Source organism: Podarcis vaucheri, assembly GCF_965113315.1.
Source record: "Podarcis vaucheri genome assembly, chromosome: 11".
Lineage (NCBI taxonomy): Eukaryota > Metazoa > Chordata > Lepidosauria > Squamata > Lacertidae > Podarcis > Podarcis vaucheri.
In genome coordinates, this window is record NC_138749.1 from 10,104,452 (window position 1) to 10,126,997 (window position 22,546).

Below are 22,546 nucleotides of genomic sequence, written 5' to 3' on the forward strand. Positions count from 1 at the left end.
TAATTTTATTTATACCCCACCTTCCCCGGCCAGAGCCAGGCTCAGGGCAGCTAACAGCAATAAAACCACAGTAAAAAACATAATGGGGGAAAAGACACAATTTAAAATACAGGTGAAAATGCAATTTAAAATGCAGCCTCATTTTAAAAGTAGCCGATAAATCAAGATCAGAAGGGGAGGGAAACATAAGGGTCAGACTGAGTCCAAACCAAAGGCCAGGCGGAACAGCTCTGTCTTGCAGGCCCTGCAGAAAGGAGTCAAGTCCCGCAGGGCCCTAGTCTCTTGTGACAGAGCGTTCCACCAAGTCGGGGCCAGTACTGAAAAGGCCCTGGCCCTAGTTGAGACCAATCTAACCACCTTGCGACCTGGCCCAAGGTCACCCAGGGAGTTTCATGCGATAAATGCAATAAACAAACAAACAAACAAACAAACAAACAAACAAACAACCCCACCAAATATAGAATCTGGAGAAGATCCATTTGTTTATGAGGAAGGAGGTTTAGCTAGGGATAATTATTTGGGGATTTCTCCAAGGTCTGAGAAAGCCATTTGGCCATCACACAGCTGCATTTGTACTTATAGCCACTTTTGAGAAACCATTTTGACTGTTGGGCGCGAACCAAATACATTATCTAAGAACACTTACCTGAGTCTGGTTTTTTCCTCCTCCCGTACTTCCCCCTTTCCTTTTATGCCATGTCTTTTAAAGGTGTAAGAGTGCCTTATTACCAGCCACTTTATAAGCTCCCAGGGAGCTCTTTCCTGCTCAAGAGCAGGGTAGAAAGAGGCCTGATTTGAGGCGGATAAATTCAGGCCTGGGGGCTCAATGTGGCCCTCCAATGCTCTGTATCTGGCCCCCAGGACTTTCCCCAAGCCACACAGATCCTCCCCAGTTGCTTTCCCTGCTGACCCAACTTTGCACCTTCCTTGTGTTTGTTGCCTGGCTAGGAGGTCATCTTTGAAAGCTGATAATGGCTCTTGTTTGCCTGGCTGGGGGATAAAGAGAGGTTCATGTGGAAAGTAGACTCATAGCTGTAAACCGTCCCTTATTTGGCGGGAAACTCCCTTATCCCAGCGCCGTGTCCCACTGCTGTCCCTTATTGATGATGCCCCTTAAATTTCCTGGGTTACATGCTCGCCCGGCTCGGGAGGGAAGTAGCGTCTCGGGGTCCTCCACTGCGAGAGAGAGTGTCAGTATTCTCAGCACGCAGTCAGAGGTAACTGGCCTCACTCCAGGCAATCGGCTGAGATACTTGTTGACCTTCCCGTCTGCGTCTCCCGGCAGGAAACAGGCAAGGCCATAAATCGGTGATCCTCCTCAACCGTGAGAAGAACACACCCTCCTCCCTCCCTGCTTTCCCCCAGGGAGGGGAAAAGAGACAGACAGGAGTCTATTTACATGTCTTTATTCCTGTCATTTCAGCAGTACAGAGAATCGTGTCTGCACTCTCCAGACTCCAGCAGTAGAGTCACAGCTCCTCCCCTGTACTTCCAGTACAGGTCAGATGACACTCTGAGCTAACATCCGGTGCTCAGTACAGAGAATAGACTGCCCCCTTTTTCCACTAGTACAGTTCCAGACATCAACATCCTGTTTTGCATTCCAGCCACCTGCAGCTGGCTTTTGCATTGCTGCTTTTTTCTGACAGAGAGCGCGCGCTGGCGCCGTCATCCTGGCGCGAGGAGTTCCATTGGCCCTTCCCCGCCCGAGGGGGAGGAGGGAGAGAGACTCTCGCCCATGCTGCCCGCGAGCCCGGAGGCAGCAGCAGTGGTGGCAGCTGAGGAGGCGGCCTGAGGGAGGAAGAAGAGGAGGGGATGGGGAGGGGCAGCGCTTCAGCAGCCGCGGCAGCACTGCAACCACCTCACGCTGGATTGACAGCATCTGTTAATCCTACCAATGTATGTAACTCTTTACAATAGAAAAATCCCTTATTTTGGCTGCTGAGCCCAGTGGCGTAGCGTGGGGGGTGCAGGGGGGCCCGGCCGCACCGGGCGCAACATCTGGGGGTTAGGGTTAGGGGGCGCAAATCCACAGGTTAGGGGGCACAAATCCATGGGTTAGGGGGCGCAAATTACTTGCCTTGCCCCGGGTGCTGACAACCCACGCTACACCACTGGCTGAGCCCTTATTTTTGAGGCTGCTTGTCCCTTATTTTCAAATCTGTAAGTTGTCAGCTATGAGTAGACTCCTGTAGAAAGGTAATGTTTACATCAATTGCTCCTCCCACTTTTGTCTCTGGCTCCGCCCACCCCTGGCATGTGGACCTCGGAATGGTACTCAGAAGGGAACACAGCACTCAGGCCGGAAAATGTTACCCAACTGCGTTCAAATTTATAGTAAATTAAAGGGCTGTGTGAACGGCGTCATGAAAAAGGTGACTTTTTAAGGGAATTCCGAAGAGAGACGAATGAAAGGAACTATTTTAGGAAGGACGAGTCCTTGGGGCATCCGAGAATTGTGCAGCTGCATAAATAACAAACGATGTTATATTTTAATTCATTTTCCCCCCTAGTTCCAGAATATTTTCCGAGCTTCTGTGTTTCATAACAGGAGAGGAAGAGTGTGGGTCGCGGAAAAACACACAAAAAAACAGCATTGCTAATATGTAATCTGCAGCCTGGCTTAATTTGCTTTGATATTAACATTTTAATAGAAAATATAATTTGATGGCATTTACAGAGGGGGGAAAAATAAAATTTGATTTTCAGGATGATATGGAAATATTAAGAATCATAAGCAAAGGTGTCTAATATACAAGCAGGCATTTTTAATAAGAGCTTCTATTAGCAAAATGAATTCTTTTAATACATTTCCGCGTGCTAATTCGAATCACCTGATGCCTCTCTGAACTGATTAAACAGAAGCTTGTGCCCTGCTCCAAAGCTCAGCCTCGTTGTTGTTCCCTGTATTGCCAAGCCATCGTGCATAAATTTGGCATCTAACAACAGAAGGAAATCTCAAGATTTGCAATATCAGCTCCTTGAGCTGTACCCATAAATCAAGGAACCATTCCCAGGCCCAACACCTCTTGCAGATATTTATTCAGATAGAGCAGGGCAAACTTTGGTCTGTATTAGCGATTTTGGCCAGACATCGCTGCTTTTTTGCATACTTTATTAAGCAAATGACGCTTTTTGATGACTACATCGACGTTCATTTGCTGTATTTCTGTCTACTCCATCTGTTGAAGGGACAGGATCACTTCCAGGCATTTCCCCTCCCTCTGCCAACAATTTTGGTGGAAATATTCTAGGCCAAAGCCAAGGATAGAATTGGACACAATTATTTACTCCTTAACATCAAATGGCTGGAAATGGCATGGCAAATCTATCCCATAATACAAAAGGATGCTCAAGGGGATGGTGAAATCCCGGCTTTACTTAATTTCATTTGGTTTGGTTTGATATGGGCACACTGTTTTCCCCAAAACCAAGCTGAGCTCAAAGAGGCTCACCACAATAAAAATGAAATAAAAAATGGGTGTTCTGGAGTGAGAACTTATGGGTCCAGGAAAAGAGGAGCACGTATTCAAGTAGGAAAGCCCTGAGGATGAACAGTGGCGGCAGCTGTGAATAAAAAGCAGAATTCAATGCTAGAATCATTAGGAATTGAAAACAAAACTGCTGATATCATAACACCAATATACAAATATGTGGTGTGGCCACGATTGGAATACTGCTTAAAGTTCTGGTTGCCTCACCTCAGAAAAGGATACAGACATCCCTCCACTTATGTGGGGGTTATTTTCCAGGTCCCTGTGTACATATATAAATAAAACAGTGTAAAGTGAGGAGCATCCGCTATAAACACCCTCCAAATGCCCACCACCCAATGCATGTTTCATTATCTATTGTTATTCTAGTTTCATGTTTTCCTAATGGTTTCTGTCCATCTAAGTTTTGAAAAATCGATGCTTTTGAATTATGGTGTTGGAGGAGATTCTTGAGAGTCCCATGGACTGCAAGAAGATCAAACCTATCCATTCTGAAGGAAATCAGCCCTGAGTGCTCACTGGAAGGAGAGATCCCGAAGCTGAGGCTCCAATACTTTGGCCACCTCATGAGAAGAGAAGACTGCCTGGAAAAGACCCTGATGTTTGGAAAGATGGAGGGCACAAGGAGAAGGGGACGACAGAGGACGAGATGGTTGGACAGTGTTCTTGAAGCTACCAGCATGAGTTTGACCAAACTGTGGGAGGCAATGGAAGACAGAGTGCCTGGCGTGCTCTGGTCCAGGGGGTCACAAAGAGTTGGACACGAGTAAATGACTAAACAACAACAAAAGTTCTACTCAGCATAAACCCATTGAAATTAATGGACCTAAGTTGGTCATTTCCACTAATTTCAATGGGCCTACTCTAAGTATGACTAACACTGGACTACTAACCTAAGGGCGTAGTCCTATATAGTCTTGTTTGGGAGTAAGTAGCATTGAGCTCAACGGGGCTTGCTTTTGAGTAGACATATCACCCTGGATCTCTCTTAACACTCCATCCAAACACTTTGAAAGGGGAGAAATGTAAATAAATAAGGAAATATTTGTTTAAAAGGTGAATGCGTTTTAATTTTTTTGTTGATAGACAAAGCCGAAGACCTCTCTCCCTGCATTTTGCATTAGATCCTCCAGATTCCCCCCACCCACCGATTACTGGCTATATCTACCTTTGACTGAAGATAGCCATATGAAATTCTGTGATGATCGAGATGGATAGAGCCAAACCAAAAGACCTGCATCACCCATGCAACTGTTCAATCTTCCAAGACGTTTTTGAGAATGTCCCATAGAAATGCTATGGTGTGTCTGCAGAGCATATATCACCAGTGGAATCCTGACTGAGTTAAAACCAAGCCGAATGTAGGATGGAAAGAAATGGCTGCATATTTTGTTTGGTCTATCTTCTTATATTCCCATCTGTCTGTCTTTTTATTTATCTGTAGTGTGAGATGTATTCTAATCTACGCTGAGAAGTAGTAAAGGAGGCTGGCAGAAGGGATTGTCTTCTCAAGTTTGGTTCTTGCTCACTGATTTAGTATTCAGAATTTAGAATTTATGGAGGATCCTTCCATTGTCACATCATCCATCAGAGGCAGACTCCAGAGAGATGGAAGTGGGAGCAGAGAGAGAAAGAGAGAGAGAGGAGGGGAAAAATTAAAAACCTGTTTATTGCTCAACTTGCTCCAGGCGTCTTTTAGTTTATTGTTCAGCTTGGTTCATTCCAGCATTTCAATTTGAATGGTTCACTTATTTGCTGTGGCTCAAAAAAATAAAAAATAAAATAAAATAAAAATCTAAATTAAAAACCATAAGGAAACCTATTTAAGAAAAAGGGGGAAGGAAGTTAAGAGTTGTGGGGTGCCAACAGCACCTTGGAACATTATGAGGTGTCAGCGGATAATTTAAGGGCCTGGCAGATCTTGGCTGCTCCAAAGGAGATGCTCAATTGCTCTTTCCTCTGCCATTTGACACTCCAGGCATGTCAGAGTCAAGAGGGTGGAGCTCCGCGCACAAGGGACCCGCAATGCGGATGGAGAGATCCAACTTCAGCGCCTTGATTTGCAAACATGTCGCAAGCAAAGATGAGGAACCACGTTTCCACCGGGGGAGTGTTTACTCGCTCACGTGAGGATTTTTCAAAGTTCTTTGCATAGAGCGGTCCTGAGCCAAGAACAAAGATTGCAACTGATGACTTCGGGGTGGGGAAATCTTTATGCTCAATAAACAGGTTGTCTGGCAGTGACGGATGCCTTTAAGGATGCTTATCCCACTTAATGAAAAAGACACAGTACTCTTGTTTGCTTCTCGAGTCATGCAAATTTAGTTTCCACAAAGCACTGTTTCTTATACATCTGAAATAACCAAGTCTTATTCGAAATGGTTGAGGGAGTTGGGTATTTTTAACCTGGAGAAGATAACGTAAGAAAGCCCTGATGGATCAGGCCGATGGTCCATCTAATCCAGAATCCTGTTCTCACAGTGGCCAACCAGAAGCGGCTCCCCCAACCTCAGGCAAAACCTTTTGGACCAGTGGACCAGAGTTGTAGCTAGGTGATCTTGCTCCCATGGCGTCCAGATTGCATCCAGATTTCTCCCCCCAACCCCTCTATTTAAAACCTTTCCTTATGAGGCAATAATCAACATTTTTATTTATAGACATATTTATGGACATTTTTTAAAGCCAATTGTGTGGGGGCCCCCCCCGTGCCCCTGGTGAGGGCCTTCCTTGCCACCCCCTAGCTAAGGCCCTGCAGTGGACACATTTGGAATTTTATGAAAGTGTTGTTGGCACCAGACACAAAATGGCTGCTGTGGAGGTGTGGCATAATACAAAATGGCTGCCACGGAGTGTGTGGGTGTATAGGAGAGGCCAAGTCTATGCAAACAGGAACTGAGCAGGAAGAGTCACTCACGCATTGTGGATTTTTGAGGGGAATGTGTACTGAGACTTTTTGTGGGCACTATAGGAGGTACCATTAGACACGCTGGCAGGTGTGGGTGTCGTGGTGGTGACCCCGGACTAACAGTGATTTCCCCCTGTTAGGAAAAGATGACTTGAAATCAGCGCTCAACTCTGGTGAGGGGGACCATCTGGACTGCAAAATGTCGGAGACCCCTGCTATAGACTCTGCAGCCGCCGGTATCTCCAGGCCCCTCCGCAAAGGTAGTGTCTGCGCTCATAACATCCGATGGAATCATCTCCTGAAGTTGCAAATGCACCCGTACTCTCTATGGGAGATCAGTCAATTACAGCAAATTGAGCTATTTCATTTCTGCCTGCAAATGGCTTCCCCGTTACACAAGCAGACACATTAATCTAATAACTAATGATCATATATTTTACTAATCATACAGCGCCGCGTGTGGTATTATATCTAATTATATTTAAGATTAAGACATCTTTACGTGTGTGATCTTTGCCAGTTGCCAGCTTCGTTTAGTGGAGTGAAAAGCTCAGTATAAAAAAGTACTGAACGCAGAAATGAATTATTCTTTCCCTATCCCATCTTTTTACTTCTTCTGTCAGCTGTGATATTAATTCAGCTTACAACAGCTGGTGGAGCTTGGGGAATGCATGTAGGATTGAAGTCTACGCAAGGCTTCCTGAAACTTCAAGGTAAGAGGATGCAGCTCTCTACATGTTTACCTGGGATGAAGTCCCATGGAATTCAGCGGGGCTTGCAAAGGAAGATAGGAAGTTGCCGTAAAACCATTCAGACCATTGGTCGGTCTAACTCAGCTCTCTGGGGTTTCAGACCAGGAGTCGTTCCCAGTCATACCTGGAGATGCCAGGAATTAGACCCAAAACTTTCTGCCGTCAAAACGTGTGCTCCACCACTGAACTACAACTTCTCCTCAATACCACAAATCGGTCTAGGAAAATAAAGGGAAGCTGTCTTGTAGCTAGGTTGATTTTTGGTCCATTTGGCTGAGCATCATATATACCGTATTTTTCGCCCTATAGGACACACTGTCCCATAAGGCGCACCTAGTTTTTTTTTGGGGGGGGAAATAAAGGGGGAAATTTTATTTTCCCCCCCAGGCGCGGGGCTGGGGCGGGGGAAGCTCGAGCTTCCCCCAACCCCAGCCCCCAAACAGGCAGCTCTCTGCAAGCCGTGGGAGCGCTCCCGCTGCTTGTGGAGAGGTCCGCGAAGCTTGGACGCGCTGAGCTCAGCGCGCACAGGCTTCAGCATGCAGGCAACTCTCCGCAAGCAGCGGGAGCCCAGCGCTGGGCTCCCGCTGCTTGCGGAGAGGTGTGTGAAGCCTGGAGAGCGAGAGGGGTCGGTGCGCACCGACCCCTCTCACTCTCCAGGCTTCAGCGAAAGCCTGCATTCGCCCCATAGGACACACACATTTCCCCTTCATTTTTGGAGGGGAAAAAGTGCGTCCTATAGGGCGAAAAATACAGTAGTTGGTATTTAGTTGGTATTTCTCCAGTCTTCCAATACCAACTATAGAACAATGGCAAGAGAAGTTGGTGAACTATGCAGAACTGGCAAAAATGACAGATAGACTAAAAGGAAAAGACAACAGAGATTGGGAACCATTCATATTATATTTGCAGAAACAAAGAAAGTCAATAGATTTGATGGCAGGTTTAAATAAACATTCACATTATTAGCATTAGAAAATGCTTAGAAGATAGTGAAATATGATGGTGTATTTACTGTTATTTTTATGTCTTTAGGCTTGAAGTAATGTTATTAATAACTTTTTCTGTTGAGAGATAGCAAAGTGAGTGAAAATAGAAAAAAACCAGAAGCGGAAATTGGGGGAAGCCTTGGAGGGGAGGGAGGGAGGAATATATAGTAAATGTTAAGAATTTGAGATGTATGTAATGAATGAAAAAGGAAAATGAATAAAAATATTTTTATTTTATTTTTTTATATAAATTTTTTAATGGTTTTACAACATTTTTTAGACAATACAAACGAATAAAAAGACAAACAAACATGTATAATTTCATAACCTTTTTTCCATAATCCTCCTTTCTCGGACTCCCCCATACCTCCCCTTTCTGCATCCCAATTTACAAAATTATTTCAGCAGCTTCTAAGCAATTTTATCAAATATATGTCCTCTTAGTCCTTTCTTTATCTTAACCTTATGTCGCTGTATCCCTTTTTCTCTCAAATTTCTAATTAAATTTTTAGAAGATCCCAATAGTCATTCAGTCCTACTCACGGGGTTTTGAATTCAGTTCAATTTGCAGGAAGGAATCGGCGCTCTCCGTCAATGGCGACGCGGCTTCACTCTGCGGGCTGGGTAGCGACTCTCAGCACCGCGCTCTCCCGATGCTGTTCCGGAGCCTTTAAAAAGGCTCTTTCGCAGTAGAGGGGGGCGCTTCTGGTGCCCACCGAGTCTCCTTGTTCACAGGCTTCCGCGCCTGTGATTTTAGGGGTCCCCCGGTTGCCGTAGCGGGTCAGACCCGAACTCGCAGCGCAGTCCTCCTCCGGAGCTCGGAAAGAGGACCGCCATTAACGCTGGCACCGACCGGAAGTCTGAATAAAAATATTTTTAAAAACACATCTGGCTCAGCATCATATACAGTGGTACCTCGGGTTACATGCGCTTCAGGTTACATATGCTTCAGGTTACAGACTCCACTAACCCAGAAATAGTGCTTCAGGTTAAGAACTTTGCTTCAGGTTGAGAACAGAAATCGGGCTCCGGCAGCGCGGCGGCAGCAGGAGGCCCCATTAGCTAAAGTGGTGCTTCAGGTTAAGAACAGTTTCAGGTTAAGAAGGGACCTCTGGAACGAATTAAGTACTTAACCCGAGGTACCCTGTATAGTACACTGACTGGCAGTGGCTCTGCAGGGTTTCCTCCCACTAGCCCAACCTGGAGAATGCACCTGGGGTCTTCTGCACTCAAAGCAGATACTTTACCACTGAGCTATGGCCATCCCCCCAACATGTATAAAATTGCACTAGCAATCACAGATAATGGATGCCATTTTCTTTTAAGGGATTACTCCACTCATTTATCTCTTGCTGCCCTTTCTAGGTCCACTTTATGCTCTTCCTAGAATCCCTATTTCAAATCCACCTTTTCTGGGAAGCCATTGGCCCTGAGGGTTGCATTCCGCTTGGAGCAGACCCACTAAAATCCACGGGCTTAAGTTAGATGTGCCCATTCATTTCAATGAGTCTACTCTGACTAGGACTAAATTTAGATACAAGAAGAAGAAGAGAAGAAGAGTTTGGATTTGACATCCCGCTTTATCACTACCCTAAGGAGTCTCAAAGCGGCTAACAATCTCCTTTCCCTTCCTCCCCAACAACAAACACTCTGTGAGGTGAGTGGGGCTGAGAGACTTCAAAGAAGTGTGACTAGCCCAAGGTCACCCAGCAGCTGCATGTGGAGGAGTGGAGACGCGAACCAGGTTCCCCAGATTACAAATCTGTCGCTATTAACCACTACACTACACTGGCTCTCATGGTGGTGACCTTGGTCCTTATACCTCAACCCATGGTCCTTATACCTGACAAACATTTTGCTCTGGTCAGACCTCACCTGGAGTACTGTGTCCAGTTCTTGGCACCACAGTTCAAGAAGGACACTGACAAACTGGAACGTGTCCAGAGGAGGGCAACCAAAATGGTCAAAGGCCTGGAAACGATGCCTTATGAGGAACGGCTAAGGGAGCTGGGCATGTTTAGCCTGGAGAAGAGGAGGTTAAGGGGTGATACGATAGCCATGTTCAAATATATAAAAGGATGTCACATAGAGGAAGGAGAAAGGTTGTTTTCTGCTGCTCCAGGGAAGCGGACACGGAGCAATGGATCCAAACTACAAGAAAGAAGATTCCACCTAAACATTAGGAAGAACTTCCTGACAGTAAGAGCTGTTCGACAGTGGAATTTGCTGCCAAGGAGTGTGGTGGAGTCTCCTACTTTGGAGGTCTTTAAGCAGAGGCTTGACAACCATATGTCAGGAGTGCTCTGATGGTGCTTCCTGCTTGGCAGGGGGTTGGACTCGATGGCCCTTGTGGTCTCTTCCAACTCTATGATTCTATGAAACATGAAGAGGGGCTTGGCAATTCTAGGGCCCTGGGGAGGCATCTCTGGGGGCCACAGGAAGCAATGGGTCTCCCTCTTCAAGGATGATGCTGGAATCCTTTCTGCTGCTGCGAAGACTTCCATGGGCCTTGCCCCACCAGAACTTCCACACCCCTTGTCCTACTGATACCAGAGGTGTAACATCAGTAGACCCCAAAGTCCCTGGGGTGGACTGGGAGGCATTCCAGGGATGGATTGAAGGATCCAGTGCCTTCCTAGTCCTCTGATCTCTTATTCACTTACAAAAATGAGTATAGTGGACGCTTGGGTTGTGAACGTGATCCGTGCAGGATGCACGTTCACAACCTGCAGCATTTGAAACCCGCAGAAGCGCGTCTGTGCTCGTGCGGCTTGCAATTCGGTGCTTCTGCACATGCGCAAACCGTGATTTACCACTTCTGCGCATGCGCGACCTCTGAAATCCGGAAGTAACCCGCTCCGGTACTTCCAGGTTTTGGAGCGTCTGTAACCTGAAAAAACACAACCTGAAGCCTCTGCAACCCGAGGTATGTACAGTGGTACCTCTGGTTACAAACACTTCGGGTTACAAACCCTTCAGGTTACAGACTCTGTTAACCTGGAAGTAGTACCTCGGGTTAAGAACTTTGCTTCAGGATGAGAACAGAAATCGTGCAGTGGCAGTGGGAGGCCCCATTAGCTAAAGTGGTACCTCAGGCTAAGAACAGCTTCAGGTTGAGAACGGACCTCCAGAACGAATTAAGTTCTTAACCAGAGTTCTTAACCACTGTATATTGTGAGAAATATGCACAAAAATCCAAACCAATTTTCAAGCAGACGTCTCCAAATGGGGCAAACTGAACTTAAGATTGGGAAAATGTGAAACAGAGAGAAACTGAATTCTCCCAACCCTGCTATAGGCGTGCACTGTTAGGCTGCAATCCTCTATGTACTTTCCTGGGAGTAAATCCCATTGAAGTCAATGGGCCTTTTCTGAATAGACATGCATGCATAGGATTGCACCATAATATGAGCTGCAAAATGACTAGTTAATAGCTTCTTCAACTCGGATAGATTTTGGACCTTTCCTTTCCCTTTGTTCCTTTGAGGGATGAAAACCTGCTTCCCAAAGGCCTTTAAATCACCGTTTCTTTTTCATTTCCTTTAAAACAGCACTAATAAGTTTAGCAGCATCACGCTTGTCAGACAGAGAAACCGTACTGCTGCCACAGAGCATTTGACAGAAGGCTTCCAACGTGTGGGTACCTGAAGAAAAACAAAACTTGCCTTGATAAAATATTACTTTAATGAGCGTATATTAGCCGGGATCAACGTGCTGTTAAATTGGACTACATGATACTGTCCAGAAAGAAATTTATTGCAATGATCGTGAAACCTTTACATGAATTTTTAAAAAAACAGATGGAGAAAAGGGGAAATGCCACGGTCATTATTATATATATATATATATATATATATATATATATATATATATATACATTTCATATGTAATAGGAAAACCATGATAGATCCTCTCAAAATGGTCACGACGCTTTTGATTGCACTCACAATCGCTCAACATTAATTTTTATTTACGGCTTGTGTTGTGTGTGTGTGTGTTTTAATGACATTTTGCAACACCTAAGTTTGGGGTGGAGGGAATTAGAAGGAAAGGAGGTGGGCTGGGGTGGAAACAGTCGCTGATCATATAAACAATTAGACCTTTATCCATCTTGCCCAATGAGGTCCTTTATCTGATGACAACCTCTATAGAACTGAGAAGGACTAGCCGCCTTCCCTCTGGGGCTATCCGAACACTTCAATCAATTCTACTCAATTACTAACAAATCTAAATGTGATTTATCTGCCCCAGAATCATTCCAATATCAGGCAAAGATCTATCAATAAAACCCCCTAAGGTAATCTTCCCTCTCTCCCTCCCACCCCAAAGAGAACCTTTGGGGTCTCAAAGACAAGGAGCTGGCAAGTGAGGAATTTTTGCTCTCCCTCCCATACGGACACCTCCTTTCTTTTGGAGCACTTAATTAACTCGACAAGAACCTGTCAAGGATAATTTTCGAAGCACACGGCCTGAACAGCTGACATTTGATAATATTACACTCCGTGTTGATTGAAATTGATTTTTTTTTGGTAGTAAGCTTCAAAAAAGCGGGGGTGGAGGGAGGAGAAAGGTGGAAAAAGAGGGTTTGGAAATTTGACAACTTTCTTGGCTACACATTCAAGGACGGCAGGCCACGTTTGTTAAGGTCGTTGGTGACAAACAGGATGATAGGTTTTTTAAAGCAACGGAGTTTTAACAATCGTAGGGCAGAGGGTATGTTATCCCAGTGTCAATAAAACAAGCTCTGTACCGCCATGAAAAAGGGGGGATGTACTAAAGTTATAACTACGAATGATTGTCAGTGACGTTGAAGGAAGTCTAAAATGGATATGATTTGCTGTATCATGGATAAAATGTATAACTAGATGGAAATCAATAAAAAAATTATATATAAAAAAAAAAGAAAAAGGGGGGATGTTGCAAGGTTGTTTTTTAAACAAACAAACAAACAAACAAACAAACAAACCATCAGCACTAAAAATTATTATCGGTTTCAAAATTTCGTCTGCCTTTTTAGGAAACAAAGGAAGCCTTTGTTGACAGCTGCCAAGTCTTGCTGGACTTTTCTTCCCTTCTTCAAAAGCAACCTACCTTATGTGTAGCTCGCCCCTATCAAATTTCCTGCCTCCCAAAATCCTATTAGCATTCACTTAAAAAGCCACACCAACACCCCACCAGAAACCACCTGCAGAGACATACTGAGCTAAGCTCAGGGTGCTGTCACAGTGTACAAGGCCCTGTGCAAATTGGGACCCGGATACCCAGAAGATTGTTTCACCCGTTATTGTAACCAGATGATCACTGTGTTTAGCAGGAGAGAGAAATTGGGCCTTCAGCATTGTGCTATCCAATCTTTGGAAATCGCTCCTGCTAAGTATTGGACAGGTGCCATCTCTGTTGTCTTTCAGGTGCCCACAAGTCTTTTAAGTGGAGATCTTTCACAGTTTGTGTTTGTGTTGGAATGTGTTGGATATGCTCGTACCCCTTCCAATCTGCGCCCCATCCCGAGAGACGAGGGTAGGGTGAGCAAGGATTACTCACCTCCTTCACTGGTGTTGTGCAATGCCAGGTCTATAGGCAACAAAACCGCTACCCTGCGAGATTTCTTTATCTCGCAGGAAGTCGACCTGGCTTGTGTGACGGAGACCTGGGTGCGCGAAGGGGTAACTGTTACCTTACGAGAGATGGCGCCCCCGGGTTTCTCCGTCCTCCACCAGTCACGGACTGTGGGCTGGGGGGGAGGGGTGGCAGTATTAATCCGGGAAGATTGTTCTTTCAGGGCTCTACCATCGCCATCGATCCCCGGCATTGAATGTGTTGGCCTAGTGTGGGGCTCCGAGGAGAGCTTGGCTGTCTGGCTGGTGTACCGGCCACCTAGCGCACCAGCAGCCACCCTGTCAGGCCTGCTGGAGGCGGTGGCCGGCTGGGCCTTGGAGTTCCCTAACCTATTGGTATTGGGAGACTTCAACTTCCATGCTGATGCCACTCCCTCCTCACAGGCTCTGGACCTGGTGTCTTCCATGGCGACACTAGGGCTCTCCCAGTTTGTTTCGGGCCCCACACATCAAGCAGGCCACACGCTGGATTTGATCTTTGGCGCCGGTATAGATGTGATCATGTGTTCTTCAATGAAGGTGCCATGGTCTGATCACTACGCTCTGAAAGCCAGGATTGACTTTCCACCCCCACCCTGCTTAGGTGGCGAGCCGATTTGGGCTCGCCCGCAGAGGCTGATGGACCCGGATAGATTCCGTCAAGCCTTGCGGGACCTTGCTCCCCCTGGCGACTCATTGACTGAGCTTGTTGAGGGCTGGAATACCCAGCTCCTGGCAGCCATCGATGAGATCGCACCTAAGCGCCCTCTGCGACCCCGCAGAAACCGGGCTCCCTGGTTTACCGAGGAGCTTCGGAAAATGAAGCGGGACCTCAGACGGCTAGAGCGAGTATGGCGGGGTGCCCGTGACGGAGCCTCAAGAACATCTTATAGGGTTTTTATGAAAACCTATGAGATGGCAGTGAAGGCCGCTAAGAAGTCTTACTTCTCGGCCTCCATTGCATCCGCTAGCTCTCGCCCGGCACAATTATTTAGTATAATTCGGTCTTTAACGTCCCTTGAAGGACAGCCAAATTTAAACAACAATTTGACACACAGCTGTGAGGCATTTGCGAGCTTTTTTGCGGAGAAGGTCCTGTTGCTCCGCCATGACCTCCCTGCCAATTTGGATACAATAAAGGAACTGGAGGCCCCTCGACTGTCCTCGGGTCCAGTATTGGACCACTTTGACCGGATATCTCCAGCCGATGTGGACAGATTCCTCCAAGCTGGAAAGCCCACCACCTGTCCTCTTGACCCGTGCCCGTCCTGGCTGATTAGAGCGTGTCCAGACGAAGTGCGGGGCCCCCTGGGGGATATCATCAATTTGTCCCTTGGCACCGGGATATTCCCAGGGGAACTGAAGGAGGCAGTGGTGCGTCCGCTCTTAAAGAAAACATCATTAGATCCCTCAGATCTATCCAATTACCGCCCGGTCTCTAATCTTCCATTCCTGGGTAAGGTGATTGAGAGAGCGGTTGCTGAACAGCTTGGTAGGTTTCTGGATGAAACATCGGCTCTGGATCCATTCCAGTCCGGCTTCCGCACTGGTCATGGGACCGAGACGGCTCTGGTCGCCCTAACAGATGATCTCCGATGGCAGCTGGATCGAGGCGGGTCGGGGCTGCTGATTCTTCTAGATCTGTCAGCAGCCTTTGACATGGTCGATCACGAACTCCTGGACCACCGCCTTGCCGACGTGGGGATCCAGGGCACAGTCCTTCAATGGCTGCGCTCGTTTCTCTCTGGTCGGGGACAGAGGGTGGCGCTTGGGGGGGAATTGTCATCACGCCACTCCTTGGTGTGTGGAGTGCCTCAGGGTGCAATTCTCTCCCCGATGCTTTTTAACATCTTTATGCGCCCCCTCGCCCAGCTTGTCAGGAATTTTGGGCTGGGTTGCCATCAGTATGCTGATGACACCCAACTCTATCTGTTGATGGATGGCCATCCTGACTCGGCCCCAGATACACTGACCAGATGTCTGGAAGCTGTGGCTGGATGGTTACGTGGGAGCCGGTTGAAGTTAAATCCTTCGAAGACGGAGGTCCTCTGGCTGGGGCAGGACGATATGGGATTGAGGGGGCAACTCCCATCTCTTGCGGGGGTGCAATTAGTGCCAGCACCGGCCGTTAAGAGTTTGGGTGTAATCTTCGATACCTCCCTCTCTATGGAGGTGCAGATTACAGCTATAACAAAGGCGGCATTTTTTCATCTCCGCCAAGCTAAGCAGTTGGCCCCTTATCTCTCTCGTCCTGACCTAGCCACTGTGATCCATGCGATGGTCACTTCCAGACTGGATTATTGTAACTCGCTCTACGTGGGGCTGCCCTTGAGACTGACCCAGAAACTCCAGCGGGTGCAGAATGCCGCGGCGAGACTCCTTATGGGGTCTTCGCTGCGAGAGCACATTCACCCGGTACTATACCAGCTGCACTGGCTCCCGGTGGAGTACAGGATCAGGTTTAAGGTGCTGGTTTTAACCTTTAAAGCCCTATACGGCCTAGGACCCTCGTACCTATGGGACCGCCTCTCCTGGTATGTCCCACAGAGAAACCTACGGTCAGCAAATAATAACATCCTCAAGGTCCCAGGCCTCAGAGAGGTTAGGCTGGCCTCAACTAGAGCCAGGGCCTTCTCGGCTGCGGCTCCAACCTGGTGGAATGCTCTGTCACAAGAGACTAGGGCCCTGCGGGACCTGACATCTTTCCGCAGGGCCTGCAAGACAGAGTTGTTCCGCCAGGCCTTTGGTCAGGGCGCAGCCTGACTCCCTCCTCTGGCAACCTGCACAAAATCTTGCTTAATCGGTTGCCATCAATTTGATTTTAACTAATTTTATAATGAAATATTTTTAGAATGTATGATTATTTGATTGTTTATTTGATTGTTGTTAGCCGCCCTGAGCCCGGCTTCGGCTGGGGAGGGCGGGATATAAATAAAATTTATTATTATTATTATTATTATTCTGTATTTTTGATGTTTTAAGTGTCACTTCTGCGTTTGCTGCCCCAGGAGTAAATCCAGGGTATCGAGTTATTTATTTATTTAATTGATTAATAATACCCCACCATTGAAATTAATGGGTATGGCAACCAACCTACCACCCTAATGTTTATTTTACTGTGGGTTGTGTGGAAGAGTGCCTCAGAGGGTTGACTCTACAGTCATACCTCAGGTTACAGAAGCTTCAGGTTGAGTTTTTTTGGGTTACGGACCCACCGAAACCCGGAAGTACCGGAACAGGTTACTTACTGGTTTTGGCGGCCGCGCATGTGCAGATGCGCTAAATCGCACTTTGCGCATACGTAGAAGCGGCGAATCGCAACCCATGTGTGCACAGATGCACCGCTGTGGGTTGCGAACGCTGCAGGTTGCGAACGTGAATCCCGCACGGATCATGTTCGCAACCCGAACATCCACTGTATTGTTAAAAGCCACGAGTCCTCCGCTCATTTAAGCTAACTGTGATCAGAAGCTGGGGTATCTCATTGCTTCCTGCATGTGGAAACTGGAAATTGGAGCAGGAATTGCCAATGTTGGTTTATTCGTCTCATTTCTGGATTAAAAACCAATCCAACAAATATGATTGGCGTTAGCTGAGGTTGTTGTTTTCTGCCTGCAAACGATGCGTAACTGATGACTTATTTCCCCCGTTTGCATCGCATTTCTTTTATGCCGAAATGGATGGAGTGGAATAATACAAATGACAATGCAATTTATGTAACTGGTGTAAGTTATGTGATTAATTATGTAAATTTCACAAGTTGTGTAATTTCTCCACAGCAGACTTAGCAAGATGAATAACGTAATTTTTAGCAGAAGTGAAACTGCAGAAGAACGGAAACAGCACTGCATGCAGCAAATCCAAGGCGGAATTGAAAATGGTGTTTTCTTACATGTCGACATACAACGCAAAAGGTTAAAACAGTTATACAAATACAATTCATAATAATAAGCAATGCATTATCATACATAATGCACAATACTAGACCATTCCTAATGGTTCACAATACATAATGAGCAATACATAACAAGTAGCAGTGTCAAATTATTCACCATGTCAGCCGAGCAATAAATATTCATTCCGGTGTCAATCAAGATAAATTCAGTGGGGTGGAAACAAGTGAACAACACCACCTCTCCACAACCAACCCCCAAACAGCCCAAATATATTTTATTTGAACGTCTTATAGGGTTTGCCGGGCCTCTTCTGTTAATCCAGGATGTCCCACTCCAAGTGGGACAGTTGGCAGGTATGGTGTGTAAAACATGTTTTAACCAGTGCTTTTTTTCTAGGGAGACATAGGGGTACGCATATCCCTAAACATTTTGTGAATTTTTGTACTTTTGTACATTTACTGTATTTATTTCCCCTGATTTGAACTCTAAAATTGTGATTTTCTTGAGTCAAAATGTGAGTACAGTGGTACCTCAGGTTAAGTACTTAATTCGTTCCAAGGTCCATACTTAACCTGAAACTGTTCTTAACCTGAAGCACCACTTTAGCTAATGGGGCCTCCTGCTGCTGCCGTGCCACCAGAGCACAATTTCTGTTCTCATCCTGAAGCAAAGTTCTTAACCTGAAGCACTATTTCTGGGTTAGTGGAGTCTGTAACCTGAAGTGTATGTAACCTGAAGCGTATGTAACCCGAGGTACCACTGTACCCCTAAACATCATTTTAAAAAGGGAAAAAAGCACTGGTTTTAACCGTAAATTATAAGCTTCTATGGAAGTTTGTACAAAACATTTTTTTTTCAATAAATAAATAAAATTACCGCACTGGTTTATGGAGGAGGGAAGAAGCTAAAAGCAACAACGTCAACTTCAAGAGGCAAGTTTAGTGGTGGCCACAAGAGGTTGTGGAACGGGCCTAGCCCAGTGATACAGCATCTGCTTTGCATGTGGGATTCATGGGAAGGTCCCAGCTTCAAACCGAGATAGATCTCCAAGTAGGACTGGGAGATGCTCCCTGCCTGAAATCCTGGAGAGGTGCTGCCAGCCAGTGTAGACAATACCAAGCCATAGCTGTCAACTTACAGATTTGAAAATAAGGGACCAGCAGCCAAAATAAGGGATTTTAGTCGACCAGTTAAAAGGGACCAGTTAATTTTGGAGAGAAGCGCTGGTTTTTAGCCCTTCATTTCCAGAGGTTGCTGCTCAAGACACCATCCGATGAAACACTGCAGTTAAATAACTACAAGCAGCAACCACTTTTCTGCGCAAAACGAAGTCCAAGCTAGGAAGATGCTGCTGCAGTTCTGTATCTTTTCTCTCGTGCTCCATCTGCAGCTCTCAGTTCCATCAGGCGGGGCGGGAGGAAGGGGGGGAAATAGCACCCGAAGTAAACCCGCAGATCAGACCATCTATGCTAGTCTACCACTACAAATCTATGGGAGAAGCGCTTGTAGCCCTTGGAACACCTGCCCACGCCTCTGCCTCTTCCTCCTCTCTCTGAACTGCTTTCTCTATGGATGCCCTCGCTCTCCTCTCAAGGCTCCTCAGCAATTCATAGGCCATGCCAGGCTGCCCATCTCATCCGGGTCATTCGGCAGCACAGCAGCGGTGACGGGCAGAGGGGAGGCCCCAGGCAGAGACGCTCAGTTCGGCAGCCGTGAGGAGGATGGCGGCAGAAGGGCTCGAGGCTCCCACCAGTGCCAGCGGGGAGGGGTTCCCAGAGGCCGAGGCTGGTGAGAGGAGGCCGGAGGGGGCGGGCCGGGCAGCCAAGCAACACAGTTGGAGCCTCCCTCCTTCCTGGCCAGCAGGGAGGGAGGGAGAGGAGCTGCTTCCTTTGAAACCTGGGAAATTTAAGGGACATCCATCAATAAGGGACAGCAGCGGGACATGGCGCTGGGATAAGGGACTGTCCCGCCAAATAAGGGACGCTTGACATCTATGTACCAAGCCAGGTGGATCAATGGTCTGCAAGGTACGTTCCTATCCTTTCCCCACCTGCTATTTACATCCCTGCCCAACCTGCAAAAAAGATCCCAATCCGAGTATCTCTTACAGCGTCCCTTGGGGCCTTCCTATGCACCAGAATTAACTGTATTTTATTTTACAGTAGGTATATTTCACTCTCCCTCTCCCTCTCTTTCTCTCTGGGATTACATAAATGTTTGTCTCACTGGCACCGGCCCTAACTTCTCCTTACTGATTTTGCAATATCTGAGAATGATAGATGTTCATGCCGGGGGAAGGAAAAGCTGAACAATTTCATCAGTGTCTCAGGAAGATTTTATTGGATGACTGCAGATTGGTTCCCACAGCAATTTACAACAAAATGCTACAACAGGTTCCCACCCTGACAACGACTGCTGTAGCAGGGAGGTAGTTAGGGAGAGGAACAGCTGGGAGGTTTTCAGCTCCACCTTTGGCTCATCTTCGTCAAATCCCACCTGCCACTTAGGGTACCTGAGACCTATGCCTCAAATAAACCAGGTGACATGTCAGGATGCAGAACCAGGACCCACTAAATTTTAGAGCAGTTTTGGCTAGCGTTGCTATGTACGTTCTCCTTTTCCTTAATGCTGTGGGAATGTTCAGGGAGGCAGGAGAGGCTATACTGTTTATTAATATCCTTCCTAACTTGCGTTACGATACCATAATCTTTATTGTCATTGTCCCATACAGAACAACGAAATTGAAAAAATCTGCATCAGATATTCAAAACCAACAAGCCTGCTACCTTACACTGCGTTTAAAACCAAAATCGCATTTGGATAGAAACTGTTTCTCAGGCGCCTAGTTCTAGTCTTAATAACCCTGTACCATTTTCCAGAAGGCAGAAGCTGAAAGAGTCTGACAGTAAGTCATGTCAGACTAACCTGATCTCGTTTTTTGACAGAATTACAAGCCTGGTAGATGAAGGGAACGCAGTGGATGTAGCCTACCTTGATTTCAGCAAGGCATTTGACAAGGTGCCCCATGATATTCTTGTAAAGAAGCTGGTAAAATGCGGTCTTGACTATGCTACCACTCAGTGGATTTGTAACTGGCTGACTGACTGAACCCAAAGGGTGCTCATCAATGGTTCCTCTTCATCCTGGAGAAGAGTGACTAGTGGGGTGCCACAGGGTTCTGTCTTGGGCCCGGTCTTATTCAACATCTTTATCAATGACTTGGATGATGGACTCAAGGGCTTCCTGATCAAATTTGCAGATGACACCAAACTGGGAGGGGTGGCTAACACCCCAGAGGACAGGATCACACTTCAAAATGACCTTGACAGATTAGAGAACTGGGCAAGAACAAACAAGATGAATTTTAACAGGGAGAAATGTAAAGTATTGCACTTGGGCAAAAAAAATGAGAGGCACAAATACAAGATGGGTGACACCTGGCTTGAGAGCAGTACATGTGAAAAGGATCTAGGAGTCCTGGTTGACCACAAACTTGACATGAGCCAACAGTGTGACGCGGCAGCTAAAAAAGCCAATGCAATTCTGGGCTGCATCAATAGGAGTATAGCATCTAGATCAAGGGAAGTAATAGTGCCACTGTATTATGCTCTGGTCAGACCTCACCTGGAGTACTGTGTCCAGTTCTGGGCACTACAGTTCAAGAACGACACTGACAAACTGGAACGTGTCCAGAGGAGGGCAACCAAAATGGTCAAAGGCCTGGAAACGATGCCTTATGAGGAACGGCTAAGGGAGCTGGGCATGTTTAGCCTGGAGAAGAGGAGGTTCAAATATATAAAAGGATGTCATATAGAGGAGGGAGAAAGGTTGTTTTCTGCTGCTCCAGAGAAGCGGACACGGAGCAATGGATCCAAACTACAGGAAAGAAGATTCCACCTAAACATTAGGAAGAACTTCCTGACAGTAAGAGCTGTTCGACAGTGGAATTTGCTGCCAAGGAGTGTGATGGAGTCTCTTTCTTTGGAGGTCTTTAAGCAGAGGCTTGACAACCATATGTCAGGAGTGCTCTGATGGTATTTCCTGCTTGGCAGGGGGTTGGACTCGATGGCCCTTGTGGTCTCTTCCAACTCTATGATTCTATGATCATTTCCGGGGTGCGCATTATCCTGCACCATCTCTGTAGCTTTCTTATGACACCTGGAAGCGTAGATTTGATCCAAGGTGGGAAGAGTGCACCCAATTATTCTCTCCGCAATCTTTAAAACACTGGACAGCATTGTTTTTTTCCTGACTGTGCAGCTCCCAAACAACACACACAGACCAAGATCTTTTGCTTAGAGTTTTACATTCCCCTTTCAAACACACAGCAGACAGCTGGTTGCAGGCTTGTGTAAGCCTCTCACTATTAGGTTCCTGGCAAGCTCCCTTATATCCCTCTTAAAATAATAAACACGCCATAGTCTTGTTTAAAGTACAGTGGTACCTCAGGTTACAGACGCTTTGGGTTACAAACTCCGCTACCCCAGAAGTAGTACCTCAGGTTACAAACTTTGCCCCAGGATGAGAACGGAAATCGCACGGTGGTGGTGGCAGGAGCCCCATTAGCTAAAGTGGTACCTCAGGTTAAGAATGGTTTCAGGTTAAGAACGGACCGCCGGAACAAATTAAGTTCGTAACCCGAGGTACCACTGTATATAAAAGAAGTTTACTCACATCATCAGTTCACAGTTGGATCCCTGAACGCAGATTTAGTTACAAAGTATATATATATATGTGGTTCTATCCCATATGGGGATAATCCCAGTCTTCTCTGTTGGCTGAAAGCTGAAAAGCCAACAGAGCATTTCTAGCTAAAAAGCTGCTCCAATGATGGAGGAGGTCAAAGAGAGAGAGAGTGTTGTGTGCCTTGTCCTTTTGTTTCCTGGACAGGTAAGGTCACACCCACCTCTAGCCACATG

At 46.5% G+C, this 22,546-nt stretch overlaps 1 long non-coding RNA gene across 1 annotated transcript; it reads right to left on the reverse strand.

The window, feature by feature from the left end:
* Positions 1 to 3,157: 3,157 nt before the first annotated feature.
* On the reverse strand, positions 3,158 to 5,129 carry LOC309514314. The gene is made up of 3 exons (XR_014211915.1): positions 4,663 to 5,129; positions 3,702 to 3,756; positions 3,158 to 3,567 (listed from the first exon to the last, which is right to left on the reverse strand). It is a non-coding gene; the product is annotated as an uncharacterized lncRNA (long non-coding RNA).
* Positions 5,130 to 22,546: the final 17,417 nt, after the last annotated feature.